The sequence below is a fragment of the Canis aureus genome, chromosome 12, assembly GCF_053574225.1.
Source record: "Canis aureus isolate CA01 chromosome 12, VMU_Caureus_v.1.0, whole genome shotgun sequence".
In the NCBI taxonomy this organism is placed as follows: Eukaryota; Metazoa; Chordata; class Mammalia; order Carnivora; family Canidae; genus Canis; species Canis aureus.
Window position 1 is genome coordinate 31111523 of NC_135622.1, and position 18966 is coordinate 31130488.

Sequence of the window (18966 nt, forward strand, 5' to 3'; positions counted from 1 at the left end):
ATGTCCAGGATGTTCTTCCAAGCTTGTGAGTCAAATAAATCACTCTGTCCCCAGGGAGGTCAAGGGACAGAAAGGGGGCAGGAATTACATTAATCGAATGCCCTTCATTTAGAAGGCACATTCTCTTCTGACAAGGACTCTGCAGACATTAAAAGAAGGGAATCTATCTGCAGTGCATGTATGGAAAGATCTCTAAGGTAACATTTTGGGTGAAAAAAAGCAAAATGCAGAATATGTATAGTCATAAATTTATGTAAAATTTTATTAAAGGACATAAATATGTACTACCAAGAATAAACAAAAAAAACAGTAATAGTTATGTTTTGGGGGAAGGACTCAGGGAGAATGGGAAGTTTTTATTCTTTTATACTTTTTAAAAGTTTTGTTTTGGGGGCATCTAGGTGGCTCAGTGGTTAAGCAGCTGCCTTTGGTTCAGGGAGTGATCCCAGAGTCCTGGGATCAAGTGCTGCATTGGCCTCCCCGCAGGGAGCCTGCTTCTCCCTCTGCCTATGCCTCTGCCTCTCTCTCTCTCTGTGTCTCTCATGAATAAGTAAATAAAATCTTTAAAATTGGGATGCCTGGGTGGCTTAGCGGTTGAGCGTCTGCCTTCGGCTCAGGGCATGATCCTGGAGTTCCAGGATCAAGTCCCATGTCGGGCTTCCTGCATGGAGCCTGCTTCTCCCTCTGCCTATGTCTCTGCCTCTCTCTCTCTGTGTCTCTCATGAATAAATAAATAAAATCTTTTAAAAAAAATCTTTAAAATGGTTTTATTTTCTTCCCATATATTCACAACTTTTATTATTATCATTTTTTAATGCTAATGGGGTTGTCTGGACTGTAGGATTCATGATTATTGTTGTTTTTCATCTTTATACTGCCCTGCAAAAATAAGTTATAATGCGTATTATTTAAAAAAATAAAAACAGGGCAGCCCTGGTGGCTCAGCAGTTTAGCGCCACTTTCAGCCTGGGGTGTGATCCTGGGGACCCAGGATCCAGTTCCATGTCGGACTCCCTACATGGAGCCTGCTTCTCCCTCTGCCTGTGTCTCTGCCTCTCTCTCTGTGTGTGCCTCTCATGAATAAATAAAATCTTTAAAAAAATAAAAATAAAAACAAGGCAGCATAAGAAAAAAGTGCCTTCTTAGCTTCAGGAGTCCTAATGAGCTATAATCAGAGAGACGCCAGACTAGTCAAAATTGGAAGAAAGAGCTATAATCACAGGGAAAAAAACTCTCTCCACAACTTGAAGTGTCCCAGAAAAAGCAGCCGTAATGACAGCACACCGACTTCAGGAAAAGCAGAGACAAGAGGAGCTGTGGCAGGGCCTGCAAGGGCTGGTGTGGGCGATACTGTGAAATTATGTCAGAAAACAAAAACTACCACGACGACCCAGGGACCCCGAGAACGAGAGAGACAAAAACTGCCACGCAAGGCCTGGGGACTCCCAAGAAACAGACCGAAGGGGCTGAGGTGTAAGATAAACCAGAAGGAGTTTAAGAAGAAATGCTGAAGTGATTCTGATTCACGGCTTGATGGGACTCAGGACTTGAGTGGCCTTAGAGAAACCGGGTTAGACTTGTATAACCATGGCAGTGGGCTGGAGAAACAGGATGGATGGTCATTACCCCGCTGCCTCGGGTAATCAGAACGAGGTCAGTGTGACAGACCCACAGCCAGGAAAGGTAGGTGCCTCAATCACGAATCTCATCTCTCCTCCTTCTGCCTGCCAAAGCTCTGGCAGAGAGGAGCGTCATTACAGGAAAGCATGCACGTGGCCTAATTACTTGTCCCATTCTTCCACCACTAGACCAGGCCCAGCAAGAGAATTCCAGAGAATTGATTTTCATGGGGACGAAATACAGTGATTCACTGCCCAAATCACTGAACAGATACTTTAAGGCCCAAATTCCTTATGGCAGCTTTGATTTACCACACGCTCCACGTTCCAGCTAGAGTTTGAAGGGAGCCTCGCTGCCCACGTGAAGCCATTTCTCTCTGTACTCTGGCAGTTAAATGCTCAAGAAGAAAGATTTCTTCAACTTCCTTTGGTTCTCACAAAACGAAAGCAGCCGTTACATAATAAAGCCTGTAAAAAAGGCTCCATGGGTTAAGAAGTCCCCCGATGTTTTTCCTGCCTTCGGTCATTTTCTTTGTTTAAAGTATTCAGAAACAGTGAAAGTTCAGGAAGAAAAGAAACATCTCCAACAGGAAAATGAGTGAGAGAGTTAGGCAGCAGCTAAGCTCACTCAGACGGCCATGAGGCTGTAACTTAATCTTGACAACAGTCTTTCTTTCCTGGAAGAGATTCGAACAGCGATTTATCATTTTATAATTTGTGGTTTAAATTGGAGCCATAAACCAAGCAGATGTATTGGTTTGAGGCACTTTTGATTCCTGTTAAGCCCCAGGAGGCAGGAAGACAGCTTCAATCTTGAGGCCCCAGGCTCTTGGGGTTTCACAGAGAGAGAGAGCACAAAGGACGAGGTTTCTGTATTCACTCTCTTTCCTTAGGAAATGTATGGAATGTATGCCTTTGTTTGTTTTAGACTTGGGGGAAAAAAAGCAGACTTTGATAGCTGGAGCCAAGAGCTGGCCCCCTCATATCTATGGAGGGTGGGTTTTCATATGTTCCAGGGTCCCCTGGGAAATGAGAAGCTGGAAGCCAAGAGGGGGAAATGGGTGGAGAAAGGGGAAGCAGGGGGAAGGGAGGAGTGCCAGAGATAACTCTGCTGACTTCACAGTTTTCCACTGGGGCCTGCCCTGCCTACCTCTGTTGACATCAAAGCTCTCTGCGCCTGCTCCGTCAGCCCTGCCTGCTGCCGCCAGTGGGAAAGAAGGAATTGGCTAGGAGCCCTAGCACAAAATTAAGAACAAAATTTCTGAAATTAACTTTGCTTTAAAAATTTTTTTCTTCAGCCCTAGATGGCAGTTCTGGGGTCACCTCACACTGGGGTTCAAGCATCCACTGAGAGTAGAAGACAGCTTTTACAGAGATGTCTTCAGAAACTTGAGCAGCTTCCCAAGGTGTCTCACTGGTTCTACAACGGTGTTGGCTGTCTGTGGGCCTCTGGGTGTGGCTTTCACAATCATGTTGGGGCGCCTGGATTTGGGAAGACTTGCCTCCTCTCCTTGGAGCAATGCAGCACATCAGATTTTTGCTGGCAGCTGAGCTCCCATGTCTGTTGCCATCCTGCTGCTCCCTGCTGCTCCCCATGCTGGGATTTACTTGTTTTCCTTCCCCTCTTTCTTTTCCCTGCAGTTCTCTTATCTACCTGGTCCCTGGAGGGAAGCAGAGGAAATAAGATGACCGCCCTGTCTGCTGTCACTAATGACTTGGCATTCTAAGCCCACGATGGAAAGCATCGCAGCACCCTCGCCAGACAGACGCAGTCGCCATGGAGTCCACATGTTCAAACCAAGTTCTAGAACCCAGCTTTAAAAGATACACATGTGTATGATATTTCACAATTCTCTCCTTCACCAGCCCCAGACAGTACTGGAAGTGTTGGCTTTAACCGTCTTCTCGGTTTAATGTGAATTTAAAGATGAGCCTGGCCTCGAAGTGGGTGCTTTGGAAGTCCAGCTCCAGCAGCAAACCTGAGCCCTATGAGCAGTTTAGAAGGTTCTGTAACCGGTTACAGATCAAAGGATGCCAGTGCTCTTCCTCTTCTAACTTTATCACTGCTGGCCCTAGGTCCTGGCTCAAGAAAGTTCTTAGAGGAGTCTTGGCCTCAGCTTTTCTGGAACATGGCCATACTGCAGGCTGTCTATGCCTGCTGTGTCCAGCTTTGTACTTGGACAGAAGGGCATATCGAAGAACACACGATTCTCATCCTTAAGGGAAAGAATAGAAAGGTCACATTTTAGATAGGAAATCCATGAAGGAGATAGTCCAAACCCTCTGTTTTAAAACCAGGGGTTTTGAAATTGGAAAATGAAAGCTTAGACCAAGTGAGTTAAGAGACTTACCTAAAGTAAGGTTTCACTGGTTAATGCCACAAACAAGAATCAGAATCAGAGTCCATTTGTAGCAAATGGATCCTGTGGATCCAAATCCAAACATCAGCGTCACTTAAAACCGGCTTACTACAACAGATGGACTGAAGTTCTTACACAGTTAAGGTAGGTGACAGGAAAACCTACCCTTGGTTTTCTAGATTCAAACTAACTCTACCCATAACCCCGTGCATCTCCCCCACCCCCCAACCCCCCAGTTCTGAGGTTTCAACCGAGTACTATCAACACATTTGAAATTGATTCAAAATGGTTTTTGGAGAACAATTTCCGTTCAGCTTGCAGGCACTCTTGAGGCCCTCTTCCAAAGAAGAAACATACCGGCATTCTATCTGGGCTAGACCCAAGTCAGGCTCTGCCTGCCTGGGAGTGTGTTGTCTCTGTCTTTGACAGTCTGATGGCTACAGCTCCAGGCTCCTGCACTTCAGTCAACAAGACGAAATATCTGCAGTGTTGGCTCGACTCACAGGCCTTAATCTTCAGCTCCCACAGAGCTGAGACAATTCTTTTTTTAAAGAGGCATTAAGGATATATTAAGCTCCTCTTCTCTGAATTCCCTTCCCGAGATTTCCATCATCACCCCTTTGCTACTATTCACTAAACTATCCAGTATGACCTAGGTACTAGAGAAAACAAGACAGACTTGGTCCATACCCTCATGGGATTTTTGGAAGTGCCACGGGTAATCACTGCAAAACCAAATTTGGTTGAAAAATAAAATATGACGGACAGCCCACAGCCTTCTGTCTCCTTCCTGCATCCACCCCACCTGACAAAGCGAGGGATCTAACACTCACGTTCTTCAGAGTTCTCTTGGCTCACTTCCCAGCTGCGGTCAAATTCTCTGCATGCTTATTCCTCCTTTTCTGGATTACTTGTGGAATTGCCAGGAGGGCAGAGACGTGAAGAATGCAGGCAGTGAGGAAAAAAAAAAAAAGCATCTGCAAACCATTGAGTGAAACCAGTTGCGGTTGGACAGAGTCAGGGTTCTCAGTTGCAAGCAACAGAAACCAACTCTGTCTAATCTAAGCACAAAAGGGATTGGTTGATCGGCTGTCGAGTAACTCACCAGAATTAAAGAGAAGGCTAGAGAAACAGGCTCAGAAAACACAGGGATCAGTCAGTCAGGCTCACACCCTGGGCCACTGGCACAGTCACAGCACAAAAAGGGAGAGCTGGGGACACCACGGCAGCTGCTGCTGAGTGCCTCACCAGAGCCACCACCTGCAGCCCTGGACCCTGGACACCACCTGGGCACACCTGCCCTGGGAGCCTCGACATCTTCGTTGCCCTGCAGCATCCCCCAGAAAGGACTCTACCCTGTCCTTGGCTGTTGGTGGCTTCTTCTTTTAAACAGATTTTATTTGAGAGAGAGAGGGCATGAATGTGTGTGTGTGTATGTGTGGCGGGCGGGGTCGGGGTTGGGGAGCAGACCCTCTGCTGAGCAGGGAGCCCCTCTGGGCGAGGGGGGTTGGGGGGGGCTCCATCCCAGAACCTCAGAATCATGACCTGAGCTGAAGGCAGACACTTAACCCACTGAGCTACCACCCAGGCACCCTGGTGCCTGTTAACTTCCGATTCCGTCTGAAGTAGGTGCACCTGATTGGCCAAGTCCCACTGTGTGTCCATGCCCAAGGAAGCTAGAGAAGAAAGTATCTGGCCTTTAGGGCTCTTTCTTAGGGTAGTAAGAGTCACAAGGTTGCAAATGTCCTAAGCTTGGGAGAGTGCCAAAAGGTACTCTGACTAATCCCCCTTCTTCTAATCACAAGTCAAGGGGGGGGGGTGGGGGGGGAGGGTGGGGGGGGTGGGGGGTGGGGGGATGGGGGGGTTGGGGGGGTGGGAGGCTGGATCAACACTGCTGGCCTACCAGAGAGTTGGAAATGAGCCCAGGATCCACATTCTAGCACTAAGGGCAGTATCCATTGACCTGAGAAGCAAGCCCTTTAGGATGGCCTGCACAGCCATTTGACCTCCTCCCCAGGAAGGAGGGAAAGACTTCTCCCTGGCCATCCTCTCTCCCTCCCCGGGTTCCGGGGTTGTGTGTGTGTGAGGTGGGGGGAGCAAGGCATGAGGCTTCCTGATGGCTCAAGCAGCCCCTGCACCTGTACATAAATTAGCTCTGCCTATTCCAGCCATCCTTTTTGTGTCAGCAGGAAGGAAATCAGAGCTGACGCCGTCTAAAAACAAAAGACCTAAGCCTCTGTCAGAGAGTTTTACCTTTAACTTTGACCTCTCATCCCAGACCTGCTATTTAGTATTTTGATAATCTGTGGATCTTGACATAAAAGTGATTCATCTTGGTTTTGTCACTATAACCACCAAGCACAAGGATTGTTGCATCTGAGATGGGGACAGGTGGGTAGGGACCGGGGACGAGTGTGCTAATCAGCAAGCCCTCAAAGCCCCAGGCCACAGTTTCCTTTCCCTCATGTTGTGCAGCCAGGGTGGTGGTGATGGTGGTGGTGAGGGGCGAGGGTGGGGGTGAGTTTAATCTATGGTTTTATTTTTTGTTTGTTTTAGTCTCCCACCCATTTAGGGAGTCGGTTAAAAAAAAAAAAAAGATGACAACCCAAATAAACTAAAAAAGGAAAGTCTTTTTTGAGTCATCTAATTATTTATTCTCTGCCTTTAAAGAGTGGCAAACTAATCCCCAAATGTAGCACTCATTAAAGGATGATACACGTGGTCAGACAAGCTCTCAAGCCATTCCCAGGATCCTAGGCTAGGGTGGGCCCTTGGTGACACACTGTTTTCCTTTATCCTTTTCCTGAGGATGTGGCTGGGAAGGACCTTCTAGGCAGGGTGGGTAATTCTAACAGTGTGATTCTAGCTCGCGGGGAGCAAGGTTGCTTGGGAAGTGGAATGTTCCCACCCATCTTTCTTCTACTCCTTCCCGAAGGCCTGGTTTCTACAGCATCCACATTTTTTCCTTAAGGCTGTCAGAAGCTGCTAGCGGAGCCACATAGAAAGGCTTCCTAAAAGCTCTGGGCAGCTGAAAATGTCTCAGTGCCCCTTTATTAATCAGATCATGGAAACCAATAAATTTAGAATATATTAGCTTAGCTTCTTATAAAATTGCCCTCACTGACTGAGGTTCACTAGTATAGTCCCTGGACACCTGGGTGGCTAAGTGGTTGAGAGTCAGCCTTTGGCTCAGGTAATGATCCTGGAGTCCCACATTGGTCTCACCGCAGGGAGCCTGCTTCTCCTGCCTATGTCTCTGCCTCTCTCTGTGTGTCTCTCATGAATAAATAAATAAAATATTTTTAAAAAATAGTATAGTCCCAAATTTTTTACAAACAGAAAAAAACATTTTTTAAAATCTTCTGAAAACTCAAGTGAAGACATTACCCATTATGTTTCTGAGTCCCCCCTTTTGTTATACTATGTTGGCAAATAGAATTTAAATAAAATATTAAAAAATAAAGATCTGATAAATTTCACTTAGCTTTTAGCATAAGGAAAAACATTACATTTCCTCATGAGCTGATATTGCTTCCCTTTTTTTCAGACAATAACAGCGATGTAACCAATTGTGTTTCCCTTTTTGCTTTGACTGTCAGGGAGCCCAGACAGTCAAAGTAAATATAAGTCCATTTACAAAATTATCTTATCTCCAGTTCCTGCTCTTCCTTTTTGTCTATGTGATTTCTCATCTCTGTTTTTATCTTCCCTCTAACTGCCTCACTAGTTTGTACATTTAATTTCAGCTGCATTAGAGTTTTTAAAAGAGGCAAAGTGTAACAAATAGCAAGGCCAACCAACAAATCAGTAACATGATCAAAGTCACCCAGAACTTGATCTCACTTTTCTGATGTCCCCAGGCTTATCTGAGAGACTAACTTACAGGCTAGAACATATGCAATTATTATTAGAATACATTCTGTGTTTTTTTTTTTTAATTCTAGTTTTAAATTAGAAGGATAAAGGTTTTAGGGATTGAGGAGACAGATTATAGAAGATTAGAGCAGTCAAAGAAGGCTTTCTGAAGGAGGCAGTAGGTACTGTAGGCTTTGAAGCCTCGGATTCATTTCATTGGACCTACTGTATGGTTGGTTTGGACTAAAGGAGGCATTGGGAAAGTACCTGGGACTTTGTCGGGTTGGCTTTTTCCTCAGGGACACTTTCTGAACTTCTCTGAGTAGCCAGTACACTGTTTTCTTAGGGAGCAACTATGTGAAGGTGATAGGGTCAGTTCTCAATAAAATGGTGAAATAGGTAGCACTGGTCTGGGTGCTATTGGCATTTTAGGTGGGACAATTCTCCATTGGAACTATTTCGCCTACTGCAGTAAGTTTGACACCCTGGCTAACATCCACAACATGCCAGTAGCAATCCCCAGTCATTGGGACAGCCCTAAATGTCTACACGCTTTTCCTACTGGAGGGCAGTAACCACCCACGTGAGACCTACCGCTCCCTCAAATACCCAAGATTCTCCTCTTTAGCCTGCCATCCTCAACTAGGATTTCCAGATTTGCAAACAAAATAGAGAACTACCAGATAAATTTGACTTTCAGATAAACAACAAACAATTTTTTAGTACAAATATGTCCCCAATATTGTATTATATGTTGCTTAACCAAAATTCAAATTTAACTAAAGGGTCTTATTTCACCTGGAAGCCCTATTCACAACCTGTCACCAGCACATATAAACCTGCCTCCTGGAAATTCTAACTGGGTTGATCATTGCTCTGTGTGCTGGACCATTCCCTACTTCTTCCCTATGAGACTCATCTATTTTGCATTTCATTCCTCATGTTCATTCTCTTTTTAAGCCTCAGTGGGATGGTTGATACTCTTAATCAAATGAACAAATTCTTAATATGTAGACTAGTTATCCCAACCAGATAACACCTTTAAAAGAAAATTACACAGACGTTTTTATTAAATAAATTTTAAAAAATCTATGGCACAAAGACGTATTTGGAATCAGTTATGGTATATGCATAATTCAAAATTGTATCCAATATTTTTTATAACCAGATACTATCTTACCTTAACATAGTTAAAGTACACACCAGACTCCAGAAGGCCATCAAATTGAATGGTGATGGAGAGGACACATGGGGAGATAAGACCCATTCTTAGGGCTTATAGCTGATGCCACAGGACCCTAAAATTTCAGTGATTTCCAACTTTGCCTGTACATTGGAGAGCTTTAAAGATGACTCATGTCTGGTCCTACCTTCAGAGACTCTGAGTGAATTATTCTGGGGTGGAATGTGGGCATAGGGATTTTTTTAAACCCCTCCTGCTCCCCAGGGTGGTTATAACATGCAGCCAAGGTTGAGAATCACTCATGTACTCTTTTTTTTTTCTTTTTTTTTTTTTACTCGTGTACTTTCTGAGAAAAGAGAGAAAAAGGAGAGAGCAAGACAGGACATGAAAGGGAAAGAGAGAGAATGAGACCCTGGTTTCAGGAGCTCTGCTTGGCATTGGTCACTGAGGGGATTTGGAAGAGTCCAGAGGCAAACACATTCCACTCAAGCTGGGGGGAAAAATTCAAGAAAGTAATATACTTCAAATGTGTTCCATTTTCAGCAAAACAGATGTGAAAAAGAACTTTTGAAGAACCCGGAGAATGCCACATTTTGTGCCAGACACCGTCTTTAGGGATGCCCCAGTTTACAAAAAAGAAAAAAAAAAAATCCCCTAGAGAGAGTCCCATTTTTCTGTAGTACCCAGTGATTTAACCAATGCCAGCATCAGGTTTAGAACCCAGGCTGTTCACACGCATGGCCTTGCCAGTGTTGGCTAAGCAACGAGCTTCTGATGTCAACATGGGCACCTCAGAGAGGCTGCCCTCTCGGCTATGGCAGGCTGTGAGCCCAGGGTGTCGGGCCTTGTGCTATCACACACACCGGCCTCGCCTCTGACAAGTAGGTCACCATAGACATGGCTCCAGCCTCCACCAAGAAGTGTTTGCCGCTGGCAGGAAGCTGCTTCTGCAGAATTAAAAACCATCAGAGTTGATCAAAGGAAGTGCAGGGTAGGCTGGCGGGCGGGCCAGATCCTAATCTCTGCTTGCTGGCCTCACACATCACTGCACATGAGTCACCCCGCTGAGCTCAGCGGACATGCTGTTTGGATTAGGCTTTTACAGGCGAGGTTTGCCAAGCTTGCCTTTGCCGGCTCGGCTCACTGCACAGAACAGCAGAGAGGTGAGGAAGGAAGGTGGGGATGTGGGTTAGATGTGGCTGCCCAGGTGCCAGGGAGGAGGCGGTTGGCTCCCCAGGTACTCACGACTGTGGCACGAAGGAGTGGTTGTGAATCCCCAGCCCACCTTCTCAGCTCAGCCTGATGAACCCCATCCTGAGCACAGAGCCCACACCAGGCCCACACATCCTTCCTCTCTTGCCAACTCTCCAATTAAGATGTACTATTACAGGACACACATTTTGCCTTCACTCAATCATTTGCCTCTTAAAGAGCAGGAATTCCTTTTCTCAAAAGCAGGCAACACTTCACCACTCAGGCATCTTGCTCAAAAGCAGTGGAGTCCAGCAAAAAAAGGGAGGAAAGTCAGAAAATAAAAATTCCTAAATTAAGAGCCAACCCATAAAAGCAGGGCTTCCCCTAGTGCCTGGCTGCTGTGACATCACCATGAATTACTCAATGAAAATGGTGTCAGAGTAGCAGTTCGGTTATATGTGGAGAAGACACAGAACTCTGCAGAAAATGAGTAAGGGTAGAAAAATCCCACCCTGCACTTAGGGCTTTAAAAGCTGCCTCCAAAAGTGCTGATTTCCCTGGGCTTAGAGCAGGGCGGGATTCTCTTTTGAGCAACACCTGGCAAGGTCTGGGTGCTCAGGAGTTGTAGTAGATAGAACCCAGTGGTCTGCTCTGCTTCCTTCTGTGAAAGCAGTGGTAGGAACAAGACCAAAATCCTTTGTCTCAGACTCCGCCAAGTTTTGCTTCTGTGGATGGTAACTTGGGAAGAGGCAGCCCCCGTTATTTTGGAAGCCAAGGATTTTTGGCTTGTGGTCTCTGCCGGGATTCTCTTTAGAGTATTTTAGACTTTCACTTATTAAAGGCATCTAAATGGAGGTGGCAGTCCTTGACATTTTCAAAATAAACGTTGTCACCGGTCCCCACACGGCTGTTGCCTCTACACCACACGTGTTCAAACCGAACATCGCTCAACTGGCTATCATTTAAAAAGCATTTCTTGTGCCTGGCTTCAGGTTTATTCTTATCTATCCTTAATTCTCAGTGTGATCGTATTTGCTCATGAAACCTGTCATTCCTTTTGTCCTTTATTATCATCACTCAAAAATTTTCCACGTTAATGGGAAGGTACCATCCTGGATAGCCTTCCAGTTATCAAAGCATGGTGGCACAGTGTAGCAGAGTCGTTAGGGTCTGGCTGGCAGGAAAGCGTGCGTTGAAGCCTTGGCTCTGTGCTCAACTAGCAGTGTGACCTTGGAGCAATTTTCTTAACCCTTCCTAACCTCAATTTTCTCATCTGTAAAATCTGGACAAGTGAGGTGACTCGTTGGTGAGGACTAATGAGCTCATGCAACTTAGTGAAGTCCCTGGCACCAAGTAAACACAGAATCAATGTATTACTATTTATATTGCAATAATTACTCTGCAACCAGCATTATATAGCTAATGGTGGCAAGCTTAATGGGAACCGATAGCTTACAATCTTTCCTTCTGCAATTCTCAATGCCCGGAGAGTTAATATTTGCTTTAATCAAAGGTATTTGCCTGACGGTGCCTACCTGTGTTATCTACTTCTATTTGTTAAAAAAAAGAAAAACAAAACAAAACAAACAAAACAAAACAAAAAAAAAACTGCAAAAGAAGAGTGGAGGATCATTTTAAGTGATTAAAATGTATTTACCCTTGGGGGTTCCTTCTATAACTGGAAGAAGAAAAGCCTCATACCTCTCTTCAGGGCTTGCTATGAATGGGGGCCATGGGATGTAGATTCACTTCCTAGTGGAATCTCTTATTAGAGGAAACCCTGGGTCGGAATTTCACATGGCTCAGTGTAACAAAGAAGCTTATCTACCAAGCTTCTACTAGTAGCAGGGGATGATGGTAACAATTGGAGGTCTTTCCTTTTAGAAAGGCCCAGCGACAGGTGGTGTTTCTGGTGCACAGGTAGGCACAGGCTATGGGTGGAGGGTGAGAAGGGGGAATTGGGCTGCTCTGCATAACAAAAGTAAAGCTGTATCTTTATTTAGTTGGGAAGAATATGTTATCTTTAGGAAGGCAGCCTCCAGTTCCATCCAGGTTGAAGCAAATGGTGGGTATTTGTCATTTCTAATGGCTGAATAATGTATTATGCTGAGTGAAATAAGTCAATTGGAGAACACAAACATTATATGGTCTCATTCATTTGGGGAATATAAAAAATAGTGAAAGGGAATAAAGGGAGAAAAAATGAGTGGGAAATATCAGAAAGGGAGACAGAACATGAGAGACTCCTCACTCTGGGAAACGAACAAGGGTTGGTGGAAAGGGAGGTGGGCGGGGGGTGGGGGTGACTGGGTAACGGGCACTGAGGGGGGCACTTGATGGGATGAGCACTGGGTGTTATGCTATATGTTGGCAAATTGAACTCCAATTAAAAAAAAAAAAGGAAGGCAGCCTCTTTAACATGGATTTAGACGGAGACTGATGTTTTGCCTTTGGGGTGTGTGTGTGTAGGGGGGGTGTTTGTGTGATCTATGAGTTACCTGCAGGTGATCAGAAGACCATAGGAAGAATGAGGAGGGGTACCTTGACTTTGTGTTGGCAGAGGAACCTGGAAGAGAACAAGAACTGGGGAAATGAAGCCTACCACGGATTATCCTGGGAATCATCTAACTACATGGCATGATCCTTACTGGAGTAACTCAGACTTTGAGAAATAAATTGTTCTGGGTTATTTGTATCTTACAGATGATCATATTTGGGGTAGAGGTTAAAGGTTGGGTGGACCTTGTTGGGTGAGAATATCATGAAAAGAGGGTTGCACTAAAATGTAAGCTCTGTGATAGCTTATATTATTTTCTATTGTGTTTGTTCACTGTTCTATTCCCAGCACCTAGAACAGTGCCTGGGACATAGCAGGTACGAAGTGAACAATTACCAAGTGAATGAATTTCACCATGGAGAGGAGAACAGTGGGCTTAGAGAGGAAAAGAAGAAAAAGATGATGGGCCTTGGACTGGTGAGCAGTGCTAGGAAATGGGGGATGCCCATGAAGGGAACTTGTTAAGGGTTTTTTTCCTTCTGTGGGCTCTGGGAACAATCATATTTATTATTTAGCTTTTTTCTTCCTCGTACTTATCCCCAAACTTAAAATGAAGCAGTTTATACACGAGTGTATAAGACAAAAGAGGCAAATGTGGTTTCCCTGCATCATCCCTTGAATTGTTCTCTGTTGCTGTTGTAACATAATGACCACAAACTTAGTGGCTTAAAAATACCACATGTTTATTATCTCACTGGTCTGGAGGTCAGAAGACCTAAAATCAAGGTGTTGGCAGGGCTGTGTTCCTTTCAGAGAGTCTAGGCTACAATCTGTTTTCCTACTCCTTTCAGCTCTTAAAGGATATACTGCCTGCATTCCTCAGCCCCTTCCTCACATCCTTCTGACTTCTGCTTCCACCACCACCTCTCCTTCTCTGACTCCTCTTACTCTCCTGCCTCCCTCTTTCCCTTATAAGGACCCTTGTGATTACACCGTGTTCCCCAGGATAATCTCCTCATCTCAAGGTCCTTAACTTAATCACATCTGCAAAGCCTTTTGCCATGTAAGGTAACACATCAGAGAATCCAGGATTTGTGCATTCTTGGGGGCCATTATTCTGTCTACTGCACCTGTGAGGCCACTGTTAGTGTCACACTGAAGGAGAATGGCAGCCTCAGAGCATAGGCTAGGACTCACACTAAAGCGAGCAAAGACCCTGACTGAATGTGGAGTTTAGGAGCCGGTGAAAGCAGAGGAACAGGGTGCAGCCTGTACTGGCTTTGGAGATGAGAGACCAACTCCCTTTCTGCAAATACACTGGAAGAAAGTGATTCTTGGTAACAAAGGTAGAATAGATAAACTCAAGGTTACAGGGCCTGCCCAGATAGCACTCAGGTTACAGCTCTTTTCCAGTTTGGGGGTAGAGCATTTGAGACAATTTGTAAGGTACAGTGCCTGGTTTATAGCAGGTGTGCAATTCAATAAGAGCCATCTGTTACTAATACCAGATGGAGACGGGTCAGGGGGCTTACAGAACCCCAGGTGCCTGGGGAGGCAGGTCCATATCCCCGACGTAGGGGAAACAGGAAGACCTATCAGAAGGGAATAAGGTATGAGGCAGGTGTGCAGAGGTAGAGTTTCAAGTGCTCTTTATCTTAACTTCTTCCCACATAAGCTAGGAGGAAGCATCTGGCCAGTTCTTTAATGAAACTTGGAACTCACTGGTATAGTCAAGAAGGAAATATTTTTGTGGTTTTTTCTGTGGGGGAAGAAAGTAATAAATCTTTCTGTTGTTGAGGGAACACCTTTCAGTGGTGTAGCTCTGAGAGGGATATATTATTCTTAAAGCATACGTGCTTGAAAATTTGTTAGAATCAGGCCATTGGGGAGCTTCATGTAGACCCCAAAGGGCAAGAATAAAGTATGAATTGGTGGTCACAAGCTCTACAGAAGATAGTCACAGAGAAAACAGATTTAAGAAATAGACATTCCCACTAGAACAGCTAGGTTTTCAGGGTATTAGCTCTATAAAGCTCATCTGTATGTCCTCATGGATTTTCTGTGGAGCCCCTCTTCAGCAGAGGAGTGTCCATAATCAGTGATGGCTCTGATGAATTGGATGTAGTAGTAGAAGAGTACTCAATTGGCAGGGGTTGTGGGGGAGGAGGTGGCACCTGACTGGCTTAGTCTGAGGAGCATGCAACTCTTGATTTCAGGGTTGTGAGTTCGAGCCCCATGTTGGGTATAGACATTACTACCAAAAATAAATAAACTTAAAAAGAAGCAGAAGAAGACTGGACCTTGTTCTTGAGGAGATTGGTCATTCAGCACAAATGTGTTGAGCCCTTGCTTTATACCTGGCACTGTTCTAAGTTGAGAGGATACAGGGATACAGTAGTAACTAAAGCAGACAACAAATAATAAATGTGTCAGGTTGTGATAGGGAAAACAAGGCAGAACAAAGGGGTTGCTAGTGGCAGGGGATGTATGTTATTTGATGTAGGTGGTAGGGAAGGCCTCTCTGATAATGGGGACTGGTGCAAAGACCTGAAAGAAGTGAAGGTGGCAAAGGGGCAAGTCACACAGGCGTCTGCAGAGTGGTCCAGATGGAGGCAACATTTATCAAACCATGTGAGAACAGCTTAGTTTCTAGTGGGCATTGTGTACAGTGCTGGCTCAGGTTACAAAACTCATCCCACTCTCCGCACTTGGCCTTCACCCACAACTGCAGCTCCTGGCAGCTCCTTGTATAACTTGTCCCAACCTCCAGCCACAGTTGCCTGGACCTGAAAAGGGCATCCCGTCCAAACTGGGACAGTGAGAGTCTGAGATACTGTGGCAGCAAACTGCATAAAGTGATGTGAACCAGAGGAGGGCAATAACAAGGCGAAATTAGCAGTACGCTGCCAGCCTATGTTGGCTGACTTAGGGTTTTGATACAGGAGACTTCAATTAGAAGGCCTGGAGGCAGGAAGAAGCCCAAAGCCAGTGTGGGATCTTCTACGTGACTCACTGAGAATGGGTTTATCAACCTGTCCTTGAGTCAAAGACTACTCCCTCAAGCCTATGCTTAGGCAGTCCCTATCTTTATTGAGGTAAACCAACCCAATGTATCCAGTCTGCCTAAATCTCCTGGGATTAGAGGCAAGATTGCAAAAGAACAGCATATAGTAAACAGAAATATTTATACTGAGGTTGCTTTTGCGTGAAGCAACATTCCCCTGGTGCTCCCGATACATACATGCCTGATAAAGTAGAAATGTAGAGTGGATTTGTCAAATCTCTTCGGTTCTTATTTAAGGCGTTACCTTTTCAAGAAGCCTGGGTGTTTCTATCTTGACAATGTAAATTCTAGTGGTAGGTGTAAGGTAGTTAAAAAAAAAAAAAAAAAAAAAAGCCAGTTTTCAGATGAGGAAAGCAATATCCTTCTAATACCTGAATATCCAGGGGGGATGGAGCAAGTCAGGCTCTGACAAGCCTCTTGTTCCAAGCTTTGCCATCTCCTGGACTGCAGCCTCTCCACAGCTTACTCCGAGTTGGCTGAACAGTTTTCTTCATGAGTAAAATGCAAATAGTAATGTTCTCCAGGCCAGGGGGGTATTTCTTTCTCCTAGGGAGTTTGTGAATTTCCAAAGTGTTTCTCTGCTGAGCTATCATGAAATAAACTGTAAAGAATCTTACTGTAATATCTTGCACCAAATACTAAATGCCTAACAAATATCAGTAGTCCTAAATAAGTACTAGTGTCTACAGAGGCTATGTCAAAAAACAAAGTCTGGGCACCTGGATGGCTCAGTTGGCTCAAGTCATGATCTCATGGGTCCTGGGATTGATTGAGCCCCTTGTCAGCTCCCTGCTCAGCGGAGAGTCTGCTTCTCCCTCTCCCTTGGCTCCTCTCCCTGCTCGTGCTCTCTCACTCAACTCTCTCAAACACATAAATAAAATCTTTAAAAAAAAAAAAAAAAAGAAAAGAAAAAGAAAAGTCCTTACTGGTTAAAGATGCATGCTGAAGTATTTATGACACTGTGTCTGGGACTTGATTTTTAAAATTCTTGTAAAAAAGAAAGAAAAATGTGCATACTTGTGGGGGTATAGGAATGGAGCAGGGGGATCCCTGGGTGGCGCAGCGGTTTGGCTCCTGCCTTTGGCCCAGGGCGCGATCCTGGAGACCCGGGATCGAATCCCACATCGGGCTCCCAGTGCCTGGAGCCTGCTTCTCCCTCTGCCTGTCTCTGCCTCTCTCTCTGTGTGTGTGACTATCATAAATAAATAAAAATTAAAAAAAAAAAAAAGGAATGGAGCAGGGTGATAGATGAAGCAGGATTGGCACATATGGAGATTGTTCAAGCTAGGTGGTGGAGACATGGGAGTTTATTATTCCGTTCTTTCTTGCTTCATGTGTTTGAAAATTTTCATGATTAAAAAGTTAAAAGAAAAAAAAAAAGTTAAAAGAGAGGGATGCCTGGGTAGTTCAGCGGCTGAGTGTCTGCCTTTAGCTCAGGGCGTGATCCCAGGCTGGGGATCGAGTCCCACATCAGGCTCCCTGCGAGGAGCCTGCTTCTCCCTCTCCTATGTCTCTGCCTCTTTCTCTGTGTCTCTCATGAATAAGTAAATAAAACCTTAAAAAAAAAAAAAGTTAAAAGAGAAAGAAAAAAAAATGTCAGTGTCTGACCCACTGTTTTCCCTCTTGACTGTTGTTACATAATATCAGCTGGGTCCTAATGTGGGGAATTTGATTATGGGAGTTTTCACAGTATGACTTAAACAAAGTGAAAAATTTGACAGATTATTTCTGGAGAGTGGAACAGTCAGAGTTTCCAAGAAAAGTGATGTTGAAATGCATAACAAAGATTCTCTGCTCAGTGATGCAGCCTGGTGGGGGTGGGGGGGACTCCCTGTCAAACATTCTGGGAAATTGTTGAAGGGGATGGTGTGGCCCATGCGCTCAGCACTTACTTGTGCAGTGTAGGAAAGATCCACATACTCCCTGAAGCTTCAGTAGTCCCTTCATGGGATTTACTTGGACTTTATACCCAGGGTTATAACTGGGACCATGTGATAGTTGCAGGTCAGTCCTGTGTCCTGGCTCTCTGGATGTGGCATTCTTCCAACCTCGGTGACTTCCAAGGGTGACGCTGTTGAAGGAGGTGTCTGTGGTGCAATAAGGCAGTTTGTAGCCACTCTCTGTAGCATTCCCACAGACTGTTCCAACTAAGCCCAGAGAGGAGGACTGGAATGCAACACGGGAAGTTGTATCCTCTCATCCCGTCACTAGGCCTGTAGGGTGGGGTGGAAATCAGCTTTTGGGCAACCACACCCAGCTCCCTATCCACTCTGGCCAGAGACTTTACATTCTCAACAGCTGCTGTCTGTGTTTGGCTTTCAACTTGGCTGCCTTGACCCAGCTCCCAGAGACCAGTTTGCAGGGGACAACTGTGACACTGGCATTCCAATCATATCTGACCTGTACCCCTTCCCCACTGCTCTCCTGCCACACACATTGTATGCCTTCATTTCCTTTCTAAAACAGGGTTTATCACAGGAAGTACCTTTGATTTGCCTCCTGGTTTTGTTGTGGAGTTTCTTAAGACTTTTGCAAAGGTCATCACTTAAAATGTGGGAGGAATTGATTCATGTTTTAGTGGGCTTCAGTGAGTAAGAAATAATGGAGATACATTCATCTTATGTTACTTGCACCACTCTGTGGGATAAGACTGTAGTGATGCTTTTGGAAGTATCTTGGCCCTTCCGTGTCATAATTAATTTTATAAATCAAGATATGGCATGGACTACGAACTTGGTGGTACTGCCTTTTTAAGGGCTCGTCACCCCTTAAAATCATTCAAACTTTTCCACATAGCAATCGTAGTCCTAGAAACTTCTACAAAAGGAAATCATTCAAAAGAATAAGAGAGGAAGGACACCTGGGTGGCTCAGCAGTTGAGCGTCTGTCTGCCTTTGGCTCAGGGCGTGGTTCTGAAGTCCAGGGATCAAGTCCCATATCGGACTCTCTGCATGGAGCCTGCTTCTCTTCCCTCTTCCTATGTCTCTGCTTCTCATGAATGAACAAATAAAATCTTAAAAAAAAAAAAGAGGAAATCTTTACATGTACTTAGATGTTTATGAGGTAGTCACTTATAATGGTGAAAACTTCAAATGATGTACAGCAGCAGGGAAATGGTTAAACAAAGGAAAACCATGCAGTTACAACAAATGAAAATTAGGAAGACTATCCTAGGACAATGAAAAGCACTTATT

At 44.8% G+C, this 18966-nt stretch overlaps 1 long non-coding RNA gene across 1 annotated transcript; it reads right to left on the bottom strand.

Annotated features, from left to right (window-relative positions):
- Positions 1-236: 236 nt before the first annotated feature.
- LOC144280921 (uncharacterized) lies at positions 237-5334 on the bottom strand. The gene is made up of 2 exons (XR_013349353.1): positions 4813-5334; positions 237-3835 (listed from the first exon to the last, which is right to left on the bottom strand). It is a non-coding gene; the product is annotated as an uncharacterized LOC144280921 (long non-coding RNA).
- Positions 5335-18966: the final 13632 nt, after the last annotated feature.